This window comes from Sturnus vulgaris, chromosome Z (genome assembly GCF_052056855.1).
Source record: "Sturnus vulgaris isolate bStuVul1 chromosome Z, bStuVul1.hap1, whole genome shotgun sequence".
NCBI classification, from domain to species: Eukaryota; Metazoa; Chordata; class Aves; order Passeriformes; family Sturnidae; genus Sturnus; species Sturnus vulgaris.
Genome location: NC_142283.1, coordinates 51745026 through 51768764, shown reverse-complemented (window position 1 = coordinate 51768764; position 23739 = coordinate 51745026). Strand labels below are relative to the sequence as shown.

Sequence of the window (23739 nt, the reverse complement as noted above, 5' to 3'; positions counted from 1 at the left end):
TCAAAATATAAATGGACAATGAGAACATAAATGCTTCTAAAATTTTAAAGAGCTTTAAAAACTAATGTCTTCAGCAGATGATATCTCAGAATTTAGGTAGACACAGAGACATAGAGAACAAAAATCATATAGATGCTCCCGCCAAGTAAAAGCTTCTCACTACCTGTCACTACAGAAGTCACTGCTAATAAGAAACCTATTTAGGAGGGAATCTTTCCTTTATCTTCTTCCCTCATATCCAGTAAACACAGGCTGAATGTTTTGGTGTCTGCCACCATGTATTTTTTCCCTCTTCACACGTAAGCCTTGACTACTAGTAGTGATACCACCTTTGTTCTGCTGTCAGCTTTGACTTGCTCTGTGGGTCTGCTGTAGTTCCTTAGAGTAAATGTGGGTGCATTCTGAAGCTGTTTAGATAATATCTCCTTCCCCCTCACATAATTATTCTTACAGCACTTGGTTCTCGTAGGCTTCAGCTTCTCAGCAATGTCTTAATACAAAGCAATAGCTGAGGTTTTTTCATAAGGGGCTGTATTTCTGGTTACCTACGATTAAATAGTATGAGATAAACAGTTTCAAAAGCACTAACATCACTACCACTACAGGCACGCCACTCTAAACTTGCCACTGAAGTTTTGTCACTGAAAGCCTCTGAAAAACTTAGTTTGATGAAACCGGGCTGGCTTCATTAATGCTCACCTGAGCTCCAACAACTTCAGCTGCCGAGGCTATCTAACATATGTATCTTTGCTTATTGCATAAGGATGAGTCCTTTTGATTGTGGTTTTTGATATGAAATTGACGAGGTTTTTAGTTTCTAATACAGAGCCAAAGATGTTGGAAGGGCAAAGAAAGGAGGTTAAAAGGACCATTTAAAAATAAGTAATGAATTGAATACATTAAATTTATTGGGTGAAACAATTTAATGAAGAAAAATAATAATTAAATTATTAAAATCTAGATTGCAAGTAGTAATTAAAAAGGCCGTTGCTATGCAACCAAAATGATTTTTGTGACAGAGTGCAGAAATATGTTTGTTAAGTATGCTGGTATTTCACTTTGACCTTTTTCAGTCACACACCTGCCCAAACTGTCTGTAAATGTATTTTTGAGAATGATAACATTAAAGATATCTGCAGGATGAAGAAGCAGAAAGACTATTTGAATTAGTTAATGGCTTTTATTATGGTTAAAAGGTTAAGGAATTTGTGAGATAAAAATAGAAACACATATATAATTATGTATAGAATTTGTATGCTGATATTTCATCATAACTAATGGATTAATTCTTATCCCAAACACAGGTCCTGATCCCAAAGACATGAAAACATTAATTTTCATAATGTAGTGTGTGAGCTAAACCTGCCCTCTTCTGTAGGTTTTAAATAACAGTTAAATGTATTACTTGTATCAGAAACCTAAGTAATTGTTCATAATAACTAAGGCCAACTTTAACATTTCCTGGAATACTTAGTCTTAATGTGTTGGCTTCTACTACAGTATCAATTATTACATGTGAGAGATTTCCGTTGCTGTCATGTGATATATGGAAGAAAGAACACCAGTATGTAGATAAAGAGTGACATAAAAAGGAATATTGTTAGGGCACACATATGAACACTCTGAAGAAGCATAAATTGTATTCAAAATACATGTTTATAGTGCTTTCACATATACCCGATAGTCAGACAAATTCTGCCTTGGACTGTGCTTTGCAAATGGAAGGGAGATCTGTTTTGCATGACCTGAAGGACTCTGTTCAGTGGTTATTCAGTTATTTCTTCAGGTTAATTGCTGGTTGTGTGACCAACCCAAACTCTATTTTCTTTAATTCCCTACAGTCCCACATTTAAATCACAAAACATTAAAGATTTTGCTTTGTTAGTCTAGATTCCTTCCCACTGATATCTCAGCCAGAAAACTGGAGAGAATCTGAATTGTGTCTAACCAAATGGCTTCTTCAGAAATGCTGGATCATCACCAGCACCATGCACCCAGAAGCAAAGGATTTGCTCTCTGGTTAAATCCTGTTCTCTGCACTGTCGCTTGCTTCCTTTTCTTTGATTTTTCGGTAGGAGAGTCAATAGCAGTCATTCTTAACCAGAATGGAATTCTTTGCAGATATTAGGTCCTACAGGTATTTATTTGCCCTTTCCTTTCTTTTTCTTTTGAATTCTTTAGCTTCCAAACATAAATTTATTATTTTCTAGATAGCTTCTCTTCAAGCAAATCAGAATGGCCCTAAAGCCTCTTTTCAGATGCTGGAGCAGAGGAACTATCAGCTCTGAAGATGGAATGTGTCAGTAGGGTGGAGAGATTCCTAAAAGGAACTCTGGGACATTCACTTGTCATTTGTGCAGTGACATGTGAGCTTCTAGACACTCTTTTCCTTCTGTACAAAGAATCTAGGTGAAAACAGAGTATTCTCCAAAAAGGTTCTGTAAGTTCTTTCTCTATATTAAATAAATATATATATATGTGTGTGTGTGCATATGTATGTGTGAGTACAGTTAAATATTCAGCACTTAAGTGGATACAAAAAGTGGTTTAGGTGACTGCCACCATGCCAGAGGAAATTCCATTGGTTGGTGTTTGTGGGATTATCTGTTGTGTTTTTCAAGAAATAAATTATGGTCGTGTACAAACATTTCCTTTATTAGGAAATAATAAAAGTATAAAATACACATGCTTCATATTCCAATAAGAAAAAGTTAGAGCTTGGGGTAGAGGGTAGAAATAACAACAACAACAAATTTTTTTTAGTAAAAAAAATAAACAGAATAATGAAAAAAATGATCTTTTGTTCACAGAAATGGGAAATGATATTTTATATAAGTGCCCCTGGCTAACTTCTGTCTAGTGTTTACATCTAAAATGAAGTTTCTATCAGTATGCTTAAATCTATCCTAAACAAATGTCATTTTACAGATGGCAATATAGATTACATTTTTCCACAAAAAATACAGACACATCATGAAGACCTCAAGCTTTGTAACTGAAGTTTGATATTACAAATATTCTTTGCCTTTTAATGAGCCATTGATAAAAAAAGATTTAATTTAGCCAAACAGTAAATTATTGCCAAAATACTAGACTTTAAAATTTACTTCTGAGAGGATATATTAAAAACTTTTATTTTGTCCTCCTATTTCACTGAAACAACTGAGCTACTTGACACGTAAATATGTTAGTTAATGGATGATTCCAATTCTGTGAGACATAATTACAAAAGAACATGTCAATTTCTATATGTGTATCTTGATAAACTCAGTTTTATCTCAAATCTATGTAGAAAAAGCGGGTTCTGAACTATCTTTAATCAGGAACACTGTCTTCCCTCTCTCTTTGTTTAAAGACAACTTTGAAGTTCTTGAAAGTGTTCCACTGCCCAGTGATGTTACAACTCCCTAAAAACTTTCTGTTTTCCCGGGCTCCAGGTAAAAGTTAAATATAAATTACAAGAAAACTTCAGCATCATTGGAAATTAGAATACAACATTATACTTCAGAACTATTTATAAACACATAAAAAATTTATCATTTTAGAGTAAATCTTATCCAACACACCAGTGACAGGAAGAATCCACAGTAGTTCTCTATATTGTGAAAAAGAGATTTTTTTTGCTTGACTGTAAACCTCTGTGAGTTGCCAGAGTAAATAACTGCTAGACACAAATCACAAGAATAACATCATAAAGCTTTAATACCCTGGGCTTTAGTAAGTTAGTTAAATTACCCAGTAATAAAATGAGTTTCCTACCTCAACTTTGTGAATTCCAAATCCTGTTACAAAAGAGAGAAAGGAAAGGATTTTCAGAGAAAGGTACAGAAAGGAAGACATTTCACATTGTTTAGGAAATATTTCACAGAAAAGAAGTTCACAAGTTTGATTAGAAGAAAAATTATATAAAAAAGAAAGCTCTTCTGTTACAGAGAGAAAATAAATATTTTTTCCTATATATAATCTTCAGGTGTAAGAAGATTTTTGCAATTTATTAAAATATTTTTGATGACACCACACTGCATAAAGTGAGGTATTATCATAGGAGAGAATGACAGCAAGGAGAATCTGTGCTCAAATTTACAGATAACAAGGAAATTTTTAAAAGATGTGAAATAGAAGTTCAAACATTAAAAAAAGTCACTTTCCTGAAGTTTCAGTCCCGTTTTTAAGCAACTAAGCAATAAAACAAATCAAACTCTTTTTTTTTAAAGTTAATATATTGCTCTCTAAGTTTCTTTCACAGTCATCAGTCATATTCATTTAATTTCTGACTTGTTAATATGTCCTGGTGTAATTGTGTGCTCTACTGTTGCTGTTGCAACGAATATACATCATACACTTTCCCAGCAGTTTCAGAAGTCTGAAAAATTAGGGAGTAACAATCAGGAAAGGGACATTCTAAAAAATATTATTTAATAAAATATGCCAGAAGTGAAATTTATCCTTTAAAAATCACAAACAATTGCAAGAGATTTCCAAAAGGATTTAATTTGTTTAGCCCTTGTAAATTTCCTAAAGTACATAGTATAAAAGCCACAATCTTGACCTTTTCCATGAGAAATTTATTCTCTTCTCTTAAATTACTTCCTTGGAGATGGAGTGAGAAAAACTTGTAAGACGTTCTATGTTCCACATAGAACAAAAGACGGGTATAGAAATGATTTAAATTTTTCTCCTATTTTGATGGTCTCAGGCACTACCAATACCAATATCCATATCATATTACATATTTTACATTCTCTAATTTATTTTGTGCACCAAACTACATTTCTCTAGGAAGTTCAGGAGGGATTTAAAATATAAAGGTGTCTTCAGCTGTTAGTAAATGACCAGGTAAAAATCTCTTTACAAGAGAAAAAGAATCCAAGTCATCTTGATCACAGGTTTTTGTTGTTTTTTCTTGGTTTTTTTTTTGTTTTAGTTTTCTTTTCTTTCTTTTTGTTGTTGTTTTTTGTTTGTTTTTTTTTTTTTTAATTTTGTCATTAATCCATGACTTATGCTTGACAACTTTTCAAATCTATATTTTGGAATATAATCTGCAACAGATGATCATAATTTTATTTTATGTAAGACAGTGCCCTGCAAAAACAGTCTTTATAAGGTTCAGACTCTTTCAGAAATTCACTTGATTTTATGTTTAAATAAAGCAGACGAATATCATCTTCTTTCCTACTAACACCTCTGCAGGAGATAAAAAAACCCACTCTTCCTTTGTATCCTGTCGCTTACTTGATATAGTTACCATACTGTCAGAAAAATTCCCAAAGCCTTAAGGGAATGAGCAAGTTTGTGGAATTAGAATTTCATATTTTTGATGAACCTGAACTAATCTTGTAAACTCCTTAAAACTTAATCATACCACCTTTTTTCAAACTTGCTTAGACTCAATATCATGTTTCCCCTCTAATAACAGCTCCCCAGAGTATTTTCTGGATTTTAAAATATTTTTATTCATTTGCTTTACTTTTCTAGAAATACACCTCATAGCTTGAAAAAGATTGCCTAAGAAGGTAGGGTTGATGTTTGAATAGCAGGGCAAAAAAGTGATGTAAGATCCTGTAGACTTTACTAATTTTGGAATAAATTTCTCTGTGGTGTTTCTCCAGTTCTTTTAAAAATCCTAATTACAGCCATCATAGAATTTTTTCTACTTATGCCTGGTCAGATTTTTTTCCCCTTGGTACTTTGGGCTTTAGAACGCGTCAGCTTATGGGTTTTATTTCATCTTTATGTGCATAGCCAGTGGGAATCAGTATTGAAAATTAATTTGATTGAGCATAGCAGTCACATTGTGCAGAATATCATTCAGTGAAGAGACTAGATAATAATATGACGTTTAGAAATAATTTAGAAGAAATTATCACCAAGAAAGGAAAGAGATTAATTTGTTTGATAGTGTCAGGTGTCCTGAATACACTGATCCCTGTGCAGAGGGTTCTAAAAGCATTGCTGATAAGGAAGACAAAAACTAAAGACCCCTAAATTGAAGTCAATATTACACCCTGTGGTAGAGTGACCTGCTCTTCTGAGATCCCCTGCCTTGGAGTGTCAGGGTGTGGGACCCTCAACATAAGAAACTTGACCTGTTGGAACCAGACTAGAGTCACTACTTTGATTTTAGGGGTTTGAGCAGCTTGCCTGTTAAGACAGGTTTAGAGAAGCTGGGGCTGTTCAGCATGGAGAGGACATTATAGTGGTCTTTTAGTACCTACTGGGAACCTACAAGAAAGATAAAGAGGAACTTTTCACAAGGACAGATAGTGATAGGACACGGGGGAATAGCCTTAAGATGAAGGAGAGTAGAAGATGTAGGGGTGGTGAAGCACTGGAACAGATTTTCCCAGAGATGTTTTGGACTCCCCATTCCTGGAGGTGTTCAAGACTAGGCTGGCTCGAGTTCTGAATAAACTGGTCTAGGGAGATGTCCCTGCCCTTGGAAGAGGATGGAACAAGGTGATCTTTAGGATCCCTTCCAACCCAAAACTTTTCATGAATATCTGGTAATGAAGTTATTGGTGGAAAGCTCTTGTCAGTGACACTTAAGAGGAGTCATACTAGACACTATTAAGGCAGGATCATTATCTGTGTATCATTACACAGCAAGAATTACAGTGACTGAAATATCAAGTATAAAGTCAAGTGCCACATTTACAAGTATTTCCTATTATGTAGAAATATCAAGCTTTCATGAGTAAAAGAACATCTTAACAAGTCGTTGGGTTTCCTCCCACTTTTCTCTCTTCGTATTTGTGTTGACTTAGCTTAAAGCAGACATGGACTTATTAATTTTTTCTCTGCTTAGAACTGTATTTCGTGCTTATTCTGATCAGTCAGAAGACCAGAAACAGAAAACAGAAAAGTAAGATTTGATTTCAAGTGAATGCTTCTTTCTTTGAATTTTTCTTACACACAGTGGCTATCTCTTGTCCAATGTTTTGCCATTCTACCTATTCATAGAACTTTTGCTGTGGATCATTAAGTTAATGAAATAACTTCAAAAGAAAATGTGCCTTTCCAAGCCTTTGCAGGCACAATTTTGATACTACACTTGCTCTGTCATTGGAATATTGACTATCACAGCTTCACTGCCTGTGAGATTGGATTAGGATTCTGGAAGTAATTTTTTTTTAAGGGTTGAAATTATGTGGGGCTTTAAGTTTTTTAGATAATGAGGCCTTGGATGATCTCATCTTGCATGCTGCCTGCCTTCAGTTCAATACTTGGCTCACAAAACTTGCAATCTGCTCTGGCTAATGGAGTTTGGAGTTATGAAACAATGTGAATCCTGTGATTAACTGAGGAGCTATAAAAACCTTTGGGGCACTTCTGCAGTATCATCTTGTACTTGTATTTGACTCTGGGTCTGTAGTGTCAGCTTGCTTTCTTGATTTAATGGAATATATATTCTTGTGACCCTTAATTATAACAATTCCAGTGAAACTTCAAAAAGTGGATGTCTATAGCCATATTCATTCTACACAAGAATTAAACTCACTGGGGGAATTACTTGCTCATTATTTTTCTTCATGTAATGAGAATTCTACAAGCAATTTCAGTTACCTTTGGGTCCAATTTCTTCTCAATTGGTATATTTTATTCCTAAATATATTTTTGAATTATTTTGTCTTTTTCACATTTATTCAGAAATATAGTTCAGTGGGTTTGAGATAGATTGGATTGCAGATTTTAAATTTTATTCTGATTTTTTTTACAAATTCAACAATCAAGATATTTTTTAATTACTCACCATCTTCATCCATGAAGACAAGTCCACATGATAATTAATGCTATGAGTGTAACTCAAGTTTTACATTGTGTTTTTTTTTTCCCAGATGGGAATCATTAAAGGGCTAATCAAACACAACACATGGAATACACTTGGGAGATTTTAGAATATAGTGATGGAAAAATTTTACATGTTGTATGTTGTATGTTTTTAGTTGGCCTTTCTTCCAATAGGCCCTTTCAAAAAATAAAACACAGCAGATAGTAAATTAATTTCAGCTTCATACTTCTGGTAGTGTGCCAGCTTAACTTTTTACTTCATTCAAATGGTGAATAACTACTCCTGATTTAGCCTATCATTTAAAAATCTAATAGTCTCAACAGAAAACACTATTCTTGGTCACAATACCAGTTGACTTGTCTGGTCTTGCTGAATTCATAGGAACAACATGGGTATTTTCTGAATTTGGGTGGCTATCCATTGCATCAAAGTGTGCAATAATATTTCTTGCTACTAAGAATTCTGAAAAACATGATGCTTGTTTAGAGTAAAAGAAATAGTTTGTTTTTCGAAAGAGCTTTACTGTGAAAAAAAGAGAACCTGCTTTACATATTCTATTTAATTTTTTATATTCTGTTTACAAGTGTGACTGGAAATACTATCAACATAAATAAGATTGAAAATAAGGCAATATTGCTCCGTATTTTAAAATAAGAAGAAACAATCACTGTATGATTAATTAATTTAAAATTAATCTTTGTGGATTTTGTTTGTTTTTTGATTGTTTTGTGGGTTGTTTTTTGATTTTTTGTGTGTTTGTGTTTTGTATTGAACTGTAAGAAATACTGGAAAGGCTCAATCTGGATAGCATTTGGATAGCATGTGGTCTGCACTCTTTATAGTAAGGATTATTATTATACTTGGTGATTGGAAAAAAAATGAGGTAGGATCCCAGTGGTTTTGATAATGTCAGTCTGCTGGTTTAATATTTAAAATATCAGATATAAATAACTTCAATATTTGGAGAACTGCCAGAGTATGAATTATAATATCTAGGTCACTGCCTGTTTAAGAGACTATTATCTTCTAACTACAGTAAAACCTTAAATGGACCTTTTAGCTACCAAAGTAGCTGTGCGGGGGCACTTTTGGAACACCATATGTACATATATTTTGGCTGCAGAAAATCATAGGAAAAAATCATTAATAATTTTGGTATAACTGTATCTTTTTTATCTATTCATAAATCATTGAAACTTGATTGTTTTTCCCCAGATAATTATCTCCCTTTACCAAATTTGCTAAAACTATTGATTTTATATACAGTGTAGTTACATAGTTGCAGGGTTTTTGGTGCTGGAGATAAAATGATAATTTAACAGGTTGTGTTTCTAAAAACAGTGTTTTGCACATCAAATTTTGTGTGATTTTAGACAAATTTGTAAGAGAGAAAGTGTTTGGGAATAAAAATTCATTAAGTTCAGTTACTGAAAAGGAGCAAGTCAGGAATTGAAATGCCAAGGTTGAATATGGAATCAGAAAGGTGCCCAGTTTTCTCATTAAAAGAGCTTGTGTTATAAGTAGACCTTAGACCAGTTCTTAGAGTTTTTAGCAAAATTCATTACTATGAAATTCTACTTCTTTCATGCTGTGGCAAAGTAGAAGAGATTAGAAAAGGAAAAAACTTATGATAAATATTCATTCACCATGAAATCTCTACGAAATGTGGAAAATACCACAGTTCCAAGTAGATTCTTCAGAAGGGTAAATATTAGGGAGACACAGATGAAACATGGAATGTCATAGACTTTATATGAAAACACGGATATAAACTAGTCAGTAATGAATGTCTTCTGGCAACTGCAACCCGCTGAGAATGGAATACCTAGAACAGCCAGAACAGGTGTTTGGTATTAAGGTGGGACAAAACAATAAGTATAGGCTGTTTTAAAATTGGATTTTATCATACAGTTAAATTGCTCATTTGTTTTCCTGTGCAAATATGCAAATAGCTAACCACACACTGCATCTAAGTGAAAGTTCATGTAATTTAACTGATTAAGTTAAAACAAGCTTTAGAAGACTTTTACAGCTTAAACTCTTCACAGTTTTCAGAACCAAACGAACCCATAATAAAGGACAGAGGTATGATACATGAAGTTCTTTTTAAAAAACACGAATCTTTCCAAAGACTTGGAAGGTATTGCATCAAATATTTGCAAAAACTATTAAAAATCCTTTTATTGTAAGAGATTGTTTTGGTTTTAATTAAAACCACTCCAGAGGCATTTGCAATTATATATATCTATATATTATATAGATATCTATGTATATACACACATGTATACATATATAGCACAGAATTATAATTGAGTTCCACCTACTGCCATAAAGAAAAAATGAAGTTGTCAGTTACATTTATAATAATCAGTGATCCAGAATCAGGCCAACACAGATTTGTGAAGAAGAGCCTTTAATAAGTTTGCAATGGGAAAATAGATGGGAGACATAGAAGAAAAAAATAGAGTTTGATAATATATGATATGATTTAAGACTCTCTACATGCTCTCAAAAAATAAAAATATTCTACTTATCAGCTGGAGTCAGAATTCTAATGATCAGACTTCTATTTTATGTTCATTTTACATTTACCTAGAATTTGAATAAATAATAGCTTATGTTCAAGCTAGCCTGAACTGGTTGTTACTACAATTTATTGCCTCTAGTATTAAAATTTTCCTCTGTACGCTTCCTATGTTACTGCAATGCAATGTTTTATTATAATTTCAGAGTCTGGTTGCATAAGTCTTTGAAATAGTAAGCTGAACTTATCTTCCATGATGGTTTATTTCTCACAAAACAAGCATGTAGTGCACATATGGCCAGGTACTGGACACAGCTGAAACAACAGCTGATGCACTGGAATATCTCAAAGAATGGGAAAGTGAAACATCAAAAAGTGACAAATGGCCTTGCTGTCAGATTGTGACAGTAATTTGAAAACACGTTTGCACATCTGAAATATGTGTAATTGAGGAAATAAAATATAGCTATATCATCTTGATTTTCTTCATGTTTTAAAGAGTACAGTATTGTTGGTATCCCTTAATGTGAATCGTATGGCTCAGTATATTTAATAAATCTATAACTAAGAAAAATTTTCTGTGGCTTGTGAAAGTAATTATCACCTATTTTGTGTCCATGGTGGAGAGAAAAGGTTACTACAAAGGTGTTGATTAACTAGTGATCTTGCTTAAAAGAGGATGAAAATACACTTTAGAAAAGTCAGCATATTCCACAGAAAGATGGAAACTTAGCTAAAAAAATTTTTCAGCTCCCCTATACATTTTGGTAGGTTCTGAGACCTGTACCAAGAATCCATTCTTACCTTGCCCAGTTACCAATACATGTATTAATCAGAAAATAACAAAAGATCAGGTATTATTTCCCCATCTTTCATGAGTGACTTAAGGGCAGTGTGTGAATGGATAATTTTGTACATATTATCTTTAAGATATATCAACAGACTCATATGGAAAGTTCTTTGAGCTGCCTTAGAATTAAAGCACAGGTTACTTAGATGTGTGAGTGACTGTATAACAGATTAACAACTCAGAGCTGCATTCATTGGTGGATGTGGTAGAAATTGACGTCTTCTTATGGCACAAGTCTCATAATAATAACAACAGGATTTCTACAGTCTGTCCAAAGGAATGGCAGACAAAGCTGCTTTCTTTGGAAAGAAAAGGACATCTAGCCAACTTTCATTACTTTCAAGAGCATGACCTGGCTCTTTGATGCTTGGTGAGAATACCTAGAAGTCTCACTGAAATATAAATTTTGATATTAAACATTAAATTAAGCAATTAATAGTTTTAAAAGAAGTAAAAAGTTGACTATACATGGACATTGGACCTCTCAATTGCCCCTTAGAACAGAAGCCCAATTGTATTCATTTTCTAAGGCAAAATACTTAAAAGATAATCTTTAGTTTGTTCATAGAGAAACATCACTGTTGCTATTATGCCTCTTTCCTTAAAAATTTTAATTCTAATACATTATGAGTAATATGAAGTTCTATTTACCTGAAAGTGGGGAAATAATGATTTAACAAGAAGTAAAATTGCTTATATTATTAAGTGAAAATAATTTGAATTTAAATATAATATACAGTGTAAAAGAAATGGAATTCATTATAGTTTAATTTTCTTGGACTCAAAAGTTATGTAGTTTATGAGTTTAGTAATTAGGGTTAACTAGGGAGCAAAAGAGTAATTTCACTCTATTTCATATAGTAACATAATATACGTTTTAAAAGCAGTTTATGCTAGAATTCATGCACTACAAGGTTTCATGAACATTTTACACTTGCTTTATTATATGGCCATAGATTAAAAAGTAAAGTTAATGTAATGATATTATTTAAGTAAAGACATAATAAACAATGTGCATAAAATGCGAATCCAATTGTAAAGACACTATTCAATTTTAATTAGTAGATAAATACTATGCATGATATGTCAAATCTCTGTGTATAGCTTTCCTCCTTTTTAAGCAATGCATTTTTTTAACGTATACTTTATTATCATGAAGCATCTCAAATTTCATTTCAAACCATAGGCCCACATGTTTTATATGTGCTCGAAGGAATTTGTACCCTAATTTTTTCTTGACCCTTTATATGAAAAATGGAATATAAAACATTTGTGTAGCATTTTGCAAAATATTTGGAAAGTACATGGAAAGGAAGGGTTTTTTTGACTCAAAGTGCTATTCAATTCCTAAGGCTCTGATTCAAAAAGGGAACTATAATTTTACATGGATTTTCAGTGACACTCAAATTTATTAAACTGAATGTTGATTCACTCAAATATCTCAAATGGAGAAGGACTATCTTCCAAACTTGGAAGTGTCATTTAAGAATGTCTGCAGTTATATATGGCCTAATTTTGTTGTTTTGAAATGGGATTTACAATACTTAGGCACATATTGATAATGCAGAAATGGGTACAGCAAAACAATGTCAGAATTTAGCACTTAGTCAAAAAACATACAAAACATGCAAAAAGATGTTTGTTTGGGCTCCTCTCATTGTTATTCATCATTTTGGTGTATCTGAAATTTTTTCTGCAGGAACAATTGTGTGACACAAATGAAACTTCAGTAGGATTGTTGAATAATCACCCCTTTTTTTCTCTTTTTTTGGCTTTTTTTGACAGTTTCTGCTGGTCCACAAATAAGGATAGAAAACAGATCAAAAGGTAAATCTAAAGGAAATATAGTGAAAACAATCAGCCTGAGAATCTCATGCTAATGAAAGACTGTTTTAATTTCATTTTATTTTAGCCATCTTGCAATGACCTCATGCCGATATGAAGAAAAGGCATTGTACTATAAAAAGTGTGAAATTATGATTGTCTCTATTATACATATGAATAATGAACTTTCCAACTTCTCAACTAATACACTCAAGATGCATGTGTGGAAGAGGGGTAGGGAGAACCATTATGGTTTGATTTTAGTTGTTTTGTTCCCTCACTTGGGGATCAGATCTGTGGATTTTCTTTCTTCTATGCCAATTACTGTCAGAGTAAAAATGCTTATGTTTGCAATTTTTTTTTTCAAAAAACCTTCTGGTTGCCAAAGCATGTATGTGTTGAAATCTCAACAGTAAAAAAAAAACCAAGAAATCAGTTGGATACAAAAAACAGTTAATATGTGTTTTAAAAGGGCAAAAAAAATATATCTTGATATCTGTATCAAGCTTCCATTTAACAAAACAGAAAAAAAGGGTAACTGAAGACCTGAGAACTCTCATAATCTACCTGGGAATGAGATAAAGATAATTATGAATACTACTGAATGTTCTCTTCGAGGTTAAGTAGGCTGGCACACCACAACAGCCCATGATTGCAGTGCTCATAACAATGACTGAAGAAGAACAGAGGTACTGAGTGTTTTAATGTCTAATGAATACCATACATTACGGGATTGCATTTTTTTATTACTAAACGAATATAACAAGAAATCTGACTATTTAATTCCTACTTAGAAAATGCTCTCCTGTCTCGGGAGAAACATCTGATCCAAGGGAAATAAAATTATATTATTGCTCTTCTGCAGTTTCCTAATCCTTAGGTTCATCATGGAACAACTAGGTTACGGGTATAAAAAGAGTCAGAGGACTGAAATTCCTTATGCCAGGGGGAACTTCATTTCTCTAGTGAATGTTCGTTTGACAGCACTATAGTGACAGTGTTTCTTCTGGACCGCCTTTGTCACAGTCCATCACGAGCAGATGATGGAATTCACTTTCATGGTGTATGAGACAGGAAAGAGATTGCTCTACAGGAGTTGTTTTCAAAAGAGAAACTGCCCGTGCTCTCTTCAGTCCTTCATGTGTTTTTACAGTAAGGTCTAATGCAGGATTCAGTGAGTGAGAGCTCTGTGAGATTTAAGAGTCCCAAATCCTAATACTACTTCTAGAGAAGTCTGTTATTATCCTGAGACAGGGCTTTCCTTAAGGGATAGTCTCAAACGGTTAGAATAATTTTGGAAAGTGAGACTAAGACATGCACCAGAGATCAAAATATTTACTGCCACTGAATGTTCTATAAGAAATGACCACAATATAGTTGGGTAAAAGCTGCCCTCTGAAAACACAAACGAAGAAAACTCCTCAGGGACTTTTTCTTTACTGATCATCTTATGAGGATGTTTCCTCTCCTCTGCAACAATTACACTGGCATCCCCAAACACCCTTCCACCTTGCAAGATATTAATTTTGCCTTTATTAAAGAAATACCACCAGGCTGGCAAAACTGCCAATTCAGATATGCAATATCTCTCAAAGAAAATGTAAAGAAAATAATTACAGAGAATTATTGCAATAGAAAGCTTGTGGGATACTGTTAATAACTGTTTATGTAAACTAAACATAAAAACATTGTTGCACTTCAGTGTATAAATTGCAGTCAGTACACATAGCTCTTATATGTTGTACAGAAGAAAGCAATAAAGATCAAAGAAAAGAGAAGCACATACAATTTTGCATTTTCCAGCTGAGGAACTCATGTCTTTGACTTTCAAATGTGATGAGCTTTGATAGGCTCTGTGCACTTCATCCCACCTGCAGTTTCTTGGATTCACACCTTGATTTGTGTCAACTGATTCACTGACTTTTTATGAAGGTGTTCAAATATACAGTGCCTTAATTAACTACCCAAGATTTCTGTCTCATTATGTGAGACAGAAAAGCCCACTAAGCTGTCATTGAACAGCAGTCATTACTTCAGAGCTCCTATACTTCTGTGCATGAGGCGAGGATGGTGATTGATTTATCACTATTTTAATAGATACTTGACCTGTGAGTCAATACAAATGTTTCACTCAGTGGTGGCAGAGGGCAAGTGATCCAATTATGTGAACACAGTGGACTAATAAAGGAGCTCTGTTTTTTTCCTAATTTCCTGAGAGTTGTTAAAATCTTCTGCTGTTTGATATTTAGTAAAATTACTAGTCAAGAAAACTTAAATACTAGGGATAACATTAAAGAAAAAAGAGTCCAAAGAACAACTAATAGCTTAACATCAATCCATAATTTCTTAAGTGCTATCAAGATGAAGCTTTTTAGTTTTTGGAAATACGTTAAACTCATTCAAGAGCATTTTTAGTTTTTCACTGCTGTTCAAACCACTGACTTAAAGATATTATATATATATATATATTTAACATCTATTATAACATATGAACATATTTAATATAGATATATTTAACATGTTATATGTTAAACCATGCAGCAATTGTCTGTGTGAACAAGATGAACTCTCTTGGACCAAGGTGAGGCTTACTGGCCTGTAGTTTCCCAAATACTTTTGATTGCTGTCTTGGAGACAGGAAGAATTTGCTTTCTTCCAGTTCTGTTCTAGGTCCAGTAGTTCATCTCCTGTTCCTGATTCCTTAATTGTCTGTGTCAAGAAGATATTGGCAGTGCACTTCAGAAAGCTCCTGAATTACTTGTACCCTGTTTTGTTGTCCTTCCATTGTACACTGGGCTGAGTCAATTCTCCCAGGAAGACAAGGGCCTATGAAGGTGAAGTTGTCAGAAAGTATAATATGCTTGTTCTTCATTAATATAGTATGTAGCAGGCACCTATCACAATACTTCCCACTTTTGGTCTGCACACTAATTTTGTTGGCCCATCACCCAAACAGAGAATGCCGGAGAATCCTGCTCTCCTACATGAAAGGCAGCCCTCCCTTTTCACTTTCTGAATCTGTACTTCACAAAGAGTCTGCCTCTGTCTGTGGCAGTAGTCCAGCTGTTGGAGTCCTTAGTGTTTACATCATCCCTCTTATTTTGTTTGCCAACTTGCCACATTGCTTCTTCATTTGATCATTGACCACACTTTCCCTTCCTTCTTGTTAATAGATTGCTACTGTTTAGGTTGCCCAACTTGGTAACACCATTTGGTCAGATGGATCCCTTCTCTTCTAAGCAGTCCTCACAAAGTTCCCATGGTTGTAAAAAGTAAAACTCTATTGCCAAAACCAAATGTGCAACCACCTTTTGACTTCCAAAATTCATTCATTTTGCTGCAAGCCTTTCCCATTCACCAGCAAGACCAGGCAGAAGTCACCATGCACCCAGCTCTTCTCCTCTTTCCCTGAAGATGTGTGGTCATTACTTATGAAGTCCTAAATCTCCCAGACATATTTTTAGTGCCCTTATGGAAAAGAATTGTAGAATAATAGTCAGACCACGTGTCAAGCTGAACGAGCTTTGTCAGCCTATCCATGACCTGAACCAAACCCCTCAGCATGTGGCAAATGTCCCCTTCTAACAGGCCGACTCAGCTTAGCAGCCTGCATCCCTGCAGCAGGGAATCTCCCACCACCATTCTTTCCCTCATCCTGCCAGGGCCACCGCGGGTCTCAGGCAGATCAAAGCCTTTGTGGGAAAGTCCTCCCTTTCTTTGCCTGTGCTGGGTCCCCTGATCTGCTCTGCAGGTCATAGATGCACGTGGAGAAGGAACAATCACAGATTGCTCACAAGATCACAGTCTTTACCAACCCGGTTGTCTCCATTTCCCAGTCTAACAAGCATAGGTACCGTCTCTGCTTCCTGAGTGCAACTTGGAAGAGCAGTGTCAGCTTTTGAAGAGCAGTGTCTGGAAAGACATGTGGTCTGCTGGCTTCCTCCCATAGCTTCATTACTCCTGTTGCAAGCCCCCTACCATGCACGCTTGCTGCTAGTGCAGGCTGCCTCTGCAGTAGCCTCTGCCACTGCAGCCCCTGACTGAAGAACTCCATCCTCCCATGGGAGCTCATGCTGGCTATTGGCCTCCCAGCTGCCTGTGAACACTCCACAGTGTGCCCACCATTACTGAAACAAGCTCTCAGTAGACTATCAGCCTCCACTTCTGCACAAAATGCTGCTTTTGAGGGCTCACTGGTAGCTGAAGCATTAAACAGTGTAGGTTACAGTAAAATTCACTGTTAGGAAGCTCTATGATGCTTAGTTTTCAAAGGTTTCAAAACCAAATTTGACAAAATTCTGATGTGATTTGAAAGGTACTTTCAGGGACAAATAATTGATTCTAGAAATCACCTCTATTTTTTCCTTGATTCATGGAAGGACATTCTTACATAGTACTATATTAATCTCTGCTTTCCAGTGCTATGTTAAAAAATGCACTCTATTTGGCCTTCTGCGACTTTGAAAATATATAATAATAGAACAAAAAACAAAATTATTGATAAATTAAGTGAATATGTTTCAATTCTAGAACAACATAGGCACCAAAGGTATTAATAAACAGTCTCTTTGAATCTTTAGACCTGTAAGAGAAGACAGAAAAATAGACTGCCTAGAAAATGCGGTTTGAGGAAAGTCAGAAGACAAAAATGAACTCTTAGTCACTGCAATGATTCATCCAGTCAAGACAACAAAAACCTTACAATGAACACAGTCAGTTCCTTCCCACGGGGATTTTTTGTTATAATAAAATTTCATCCAATCAACAGATCCATAAGATTCTCAGAAGATAATTGAAGAAAACTAGGAGTTGAATTAAATGCTGAAAAAGCTATATAACTGTAAAGGGGAAAACATTCAAGTGGTAAATTACTTTTGAAGAAAGAAGTTGAAATACTCATTATGAATTGATATAAATGTATTTGTAAAAAAACCCTCAGATTTTCAGACAGTTATGTATATATTGTCTGGGACATTTATCAGCAGTTGCTCTGTGATCCCCTGTCCCTTATACTAAGCAGCTATCATCAACACATCTCTGCTGTTGTCTGCAATTTCTGTTTTTCTATAAAAATCTATTATCATCATGTCAAAGAAAGTCAGTCATATATTTAAAAAAAAGAAAAAAAAAAGGAAACAGAAAATTTACATGAATCCGGAGTGAGTCAAGCGATTTTCACAATTTGACTGGCAACATTTTGCCTATACAGCTTCAGAAGACGAAACATAATTTGTCGAATATTTGGGATATTACTCAGCCTTTAGGAAATACTTGCAGTGAAGAAACATTCACACAAATGACTCAATATGCAAATAATATAAGAATGCATATTAAATGAGCCTATAGCAGCTTTACTTTAGGCTTATATTTCTTTGGAATATAGTGCATATTTTTTTAAACCCAGAAACTTAGAAGCTTCCAGAGGCAGAACCATGTTTATTAGTAACAATTTGACTTCCTTTTCTGGACTGCATTTCCATTTTAAAAGACAGAATGAAACTTGCATTCCATGTAGAATGGAATATACTGAAGGGTAAAAGAGATAGTTCTTTCAGGTTTTCTAAGTGCTGTGAAAAAAAAAAACCAAAACACAACTGTGCAGAACAATTAGCTGTAAATCAAAAATGTGACCAGATTGTGCTAGAAGAACAGATGATGTAACTGGCTTTTAATTTCTGGGCTCTTAGATTTAGTATCCTAAATCATGAGTATAGATGAGTTATTTAGTCAGATTCAAGCATTCATCTGTTTTGCTCAAAGTTCATCTGGAGCTATTTAAACTTAAACATTGAGATGAGGTAAGAGAGTCTGACATTAATAATCCCACACAGTTATTTATGTGACACAAGATAGCCCTTGATATCCTGGTCTTAATTTGGAAATTAGTCAGTCTTCCAATTGTTTGAAAACTTCAGTCATGGCTATGTAACTTCTATGTTTTGAGCATTTTGCTATTGTCAGTTTAAAGATATTAATCCTACAGCCTACAAAGCCTTAAATCTTCTGTTAAAGAAATGTGTAAATGTGATACTAATACAATTAATTTTGTTTTAAACCTGAAATATTACAAAAATATAGCCATTCTGAAGGTTTTTAAATGTATCATTTACCTTAAGTATATTAAGTAGGAGCAGACTGGAAGTTTTTAGAAAGACCGCGACTAGAATTGTATTATTACTGACAAATAACACTCTTTTAAGCCAGCATTTTCTGAGCTCTATATGATACTGAGTGCTTATACTGATTTTCACTAAAGGTTTATTGTTTATTACTTGTATATCTGGGACTTGTTTTTTCTGATCTCAGCATTAAAAACCCTTGTTACAGCCTCCCTACTGAGAAATGGTTGCAGCAACCGGGATAAAATTTGAAGATACTGTCTTGGAAATATTCTATTGCATTTGCAGATTCTGCATTCTGTTTGGGGGGGTTTTTGGTGGTTGTTGTTTTTTTTTTTTTTTTTTTTTTTTTGTTTGTTTGTTTGTTTTTTTTTTGTTTTTTTGGTTGATTGGGTTTTTTTGTGTGGTTTGGTTTTTTTTTTTTTTAGGTTGAGATTTGCAACTGAAAAACAGAGTTTATAGTCTAGCCCAGAGCCTGTAAACCACATTAACATTCAGGGAAAATATCTTCTTTCTCAAATCTAGAAAACAGCACTTTTGAACTGATTACTTAATTACTTCATCCACCCCCAAATGAAGATATTACTCTTCAGTACAGCTGGTCAGAAAATGCAATGTAACCAGCCCTTCCTATGGAACTCGAAGATAAGAGCTGTGTTTTCACTGAATGTCTCCCTAGCATATCAATGAAGTAAAATTTTGTGCTGTGTGTACAATAAAAATACTACAAGAAATAGCACATTTATATGCATGACATTTTCTGCGATTATTTTTCAAATTCAGTGAGAAAACCTGGTCACAAACTGCAGTATTAGAAACACTTGCCTTTATAATATTTAAATTTTTATCCTATGAGAAATAGACTTTATAAACGTATCTAATCTATAGCAAAGTACCACTGTTTAAATTAGAGATTGGAGTCAGAGGGATTGAACCTTATACAAAGGAAAGACATGGCTAAACAACCAGGCTGGTGAGGAGCAGCTGAGGGAGCTGGGGTTGTTTAGTCTGGAGAAAAGGAGACTCAGGGGTGACCTTATCACTCTCTACAACTCCCTGAAAGGTGGCTGTGGTCAGGTGGGGTTGGTCTCTTTCTCCAGTAGCAACTGACAGAACCAGAGGACAGAGTCTCAAACTGTGCCAAGAGAAATCCAGGCCGGATATTAGGAAAAGGTTTTTTATGGAAAAAGTGATAAAGTACTGTAATTGTCTGCCTGAGGAGGTGATGGAGTCACCATCCCTGGATGTGTTTAAAAAAAGATTGGATGTGGCACTGGGTGCCATGGTTTAGTTGAGGTGTCAAGGCATGGGTTTGACTTGATGATTTTGAACGTCTCTTCCAACCTAGTGATTCTGTGAAACTGATACAACAAAGCAAAATTCCCCTTTCTGCAAAGAAACAAAATCCTTTCCTGGCTCCTCCTGAGCCCCTTCTGAGAAAGCAAAGTTCTTAACTTGGATCTGGCAAAGTAAAATACTAGGTATCATGTTCCCTCTGAGAAGTTGTTGACCTCTGTGTAGACCACCTGGCTTTAATAATGGTGTAAATATATCAATGTTAAGCTCCCCTGAAATGCAAAATCCCTTCTCACCCTCTGAAGACTCTGAGTAAACACCAAAGCAACAAATGCAAGCAAAGTGCTGCATCAAGCAGATCAAGAAATACCGGCTGAAAACTAAGGTTAATGCAGTAGCCTAACAGGAAACAAATGTGTGAAAGCTTGGTTAAAGATTTATTGTTATCCATCAAAGCAGACTGTTCCCAATTATATACCCATCAGTAAAGCGGCTGTTATTCCTTTGACAGCACCTTCCTTTATATTAAATACAGAAATCACAAATAAAAATAAGGATTTAATAATGAGGAAATCATCATTTAAAGAAAGTATTCCACAGAGTAGAATTGTTTACATGATTCATCACAATTCACTCACTGACTGCAAAGGGAAGAGCTATGATAGCAAGTACCATACTTTCCTAGACCACTTAGCATCCTTTTACTAACATAATCTTCAGGCTTGTTATCTTAGTAGTGCTTTGAAGGAAAACCATGCAGAAAGAAAATTCTGGGAAATGGAACAATGTTGAATAACTTTTTTCTTTTAATCCGTATTTAAAAAAAACAAAAAAGCCCCCAATAATTGGAATCAAACTAACAGGTAAGTAGAATGAGAATTAATTAGTTCCTACACCAACATTGATAAGATCTGAGGCAACATGTAATTTTTAATAGTAGAAAAGACAGATACTTCTGAGAAGAATAAAACTTTCTTCAAACCATTTTTTAAAAAAGTATGCTGAAGCAAATAAGACAAAAGGGTTCACTTTTAGCTCTTAACCTCAGTGGGCTCAAAAATTTTGAAATTATTACTTTAGATAATGTCATTGGGCCAATTTTAATATCTATTTTTAAAAAATTTCCTTAAATTCTGTAATTGTAATAATTTTTGCTTTCGATCCAGTGCTTCATTCTGTAAATCTGAGGTTCTCACTATGTCAACAAAAAACCCAAACCAAACCAAAACATAAACCACGACATTATTTCAGCCATCTTTGCTAAGCCTGAAGATTAGTATTTCAGATAAGAAATTCATATATATTTGTCAAAGGATCACTGTTTCTTAGGGCTTGTTTTAGGACTGAATAACTGTGATAACTATGCAGCTAGGTGTGATGCAGTTTCCACAAATTAAAAATTAAAACCCAGCAATTCTTTGTTGTTGAAAAGCCAAGAGACTAGAAGTCCTCTAGAATTACTGTTCAAAAGCAATTGCTAATTTTATAATCTAGTCTTTATTCAGGTCTAGATTAAAGAAATCCTTATAGAAAGCAGAATGCCTGTTTCTGTTGCACTGAAAATGGGAATTCTCAGCCAATCAAATGATTTGCGGATCCTTCTGTAATTTAACCATTAATAGATTAGTTTTGTAAAGAATTAAATATTAGGACTTTAATTTAGTTTGAAAAGTAATAAAGACATGTAAAATTATTAGAAAGTGCCCATATTAATTTTCATACAAGTATTGGCCTGCTACTTTATTACTGCAACTATAACTACTTCTTTTTACAGATACGGGGTTGTTTTGAACACAAAAAAGCAGTGGGTAATGGAATATCAGAAATCTGATAATGCCGATTATTGGCTGAATAGCAAATGCTACACCTACAGCTTATCATGGGAAAAGACTGCCTGCCTCTCTGAAATATGTCTTTGGGACAATAGAGAACCTTTCTCTAACACCTCCTAATTATAGAGAATATCTCTTATCAACAAAAAAATTAAGAAATTTTTTTGTACATATTGGACATAAGTGTCTCTGTGTAGCAGAGTTACAAATATATCTAGTCATGATATTGTATTATTTTGAACAATACTGTACCTTGGTTTTGGAGACACTGATTAAAAATATATTTCCCTTTTCCAAAAAATTAAAGCATTAGGAAAAACTGTGGCCATGGCTGACCAGCTCATGTGAACTATTTTACTTGTTACAGAAGTGATAGAAATTGATATAAGCAAAGCACCTCAGCCCTGTGTTATTTTATGTTGCAGAAGTGCAGGACCTATTTGATCCTGGAAAAAAGAGAAAGAAAAGAAGAGAAAGAAGAAATTAAAGGAGGCTCAGGAAGTCAAAAAGGAAGGGAGAAAAGGACGGAAGAAAGACTATTGATCAAAAAGCTTATTATAATGCACAAATATTAAGGTAATTAATTAAAATTTTGAGTTTTGAGTTTTATTTGAATTTTATTTTCAGTAACAATGAACACGATAGAAAAAGATGTACTTTTAACTGAAAAACTGAAAATATAAATGTATCATTCAGAATATTCTTAAATTTTCAATCTGACTAGCCATCTCTTTTTCTTTCTTTTTTTTTTTCCTGCTTCTCTTGGTTTTATCTACTTCTTGTGTTCCTCTCTCCCGCATTTCTAAAGAGAAAACAGACATATTTTCAGTTTTCAGCTTTTTTTCATAATACCACCTTCACTCTTACCCAGGCTGTTATTCTTTCCTTGTTTTCTACCTGAATAAAACTCCTATTTTCCTATTCCATACATGTACTGTATATCATTGAAAGGAACATCTCAGGTCACTGAATAACAGGGTCCTGTTATTACAGTCAGCTGAGTAATATAAAACCTCTCATAAAAAATTGCGTTGTTTTACAATCCATTAGATTATTATTTCTAGAGAATGCTATTCTTAAACCATTGATGATAAGAAACCAACACATTTTCCAGCTTATACATTCTTTGTGGAAAACTCATTTAATATATTTGCACACTAGCAACTTTTAAATTTCCTCTAAATACAACATTTCTATAGCATCCCTCAAAGCTAATAGTTACATTTGTTGAGTCTCTGTCTGTTACTAAACAGTTTCCTTGCATCTTTTAAATTAATCTCCTAACAGCTCTTTCTCCAAGACTATAGCTCTGCCCAGAGTTCTAGCTGAAATTTCCTATGAGAACAAACATAATTGCTCCCCTAATCCTTCCAGTCAAATTTCTATTTATGTGTCTTTTAGCTGCAACAATCATGTTGTGATATTTATCTAACAAGATAAGGATGTATTTTTCTTTTCTATCATTTCTGCTTGATGGGACTCTAAAAAGGAAATTCCTGCACTTT

General features: G+C 34.2%; 1 protein-coding gene across 46 annotated transcripts in view; it reads right to left on the bottom strand.

Moving 5' to 3' along the window:
• PTPRD (protein tyrosine phosphatase receptor type D) overlaps window positions 1–23739 on the bottom strand; it is a 1149067-nt gene that overhangs the window by 554813 nt on the left and 570515 nt on the right. For all 46 annotated transcript variants that reach the window (XM_088156870.1, XM_088156871.1, XM_088156869.1 and 43 more), the window contains exon 7: window positions 3760–3782. The gene's annotated coding sequence lies outside the window, so the exon portion shown is untranslated. The remainder of the gene's footprint in view (window positions 1–3759; window positions 3783–23739) is intronic.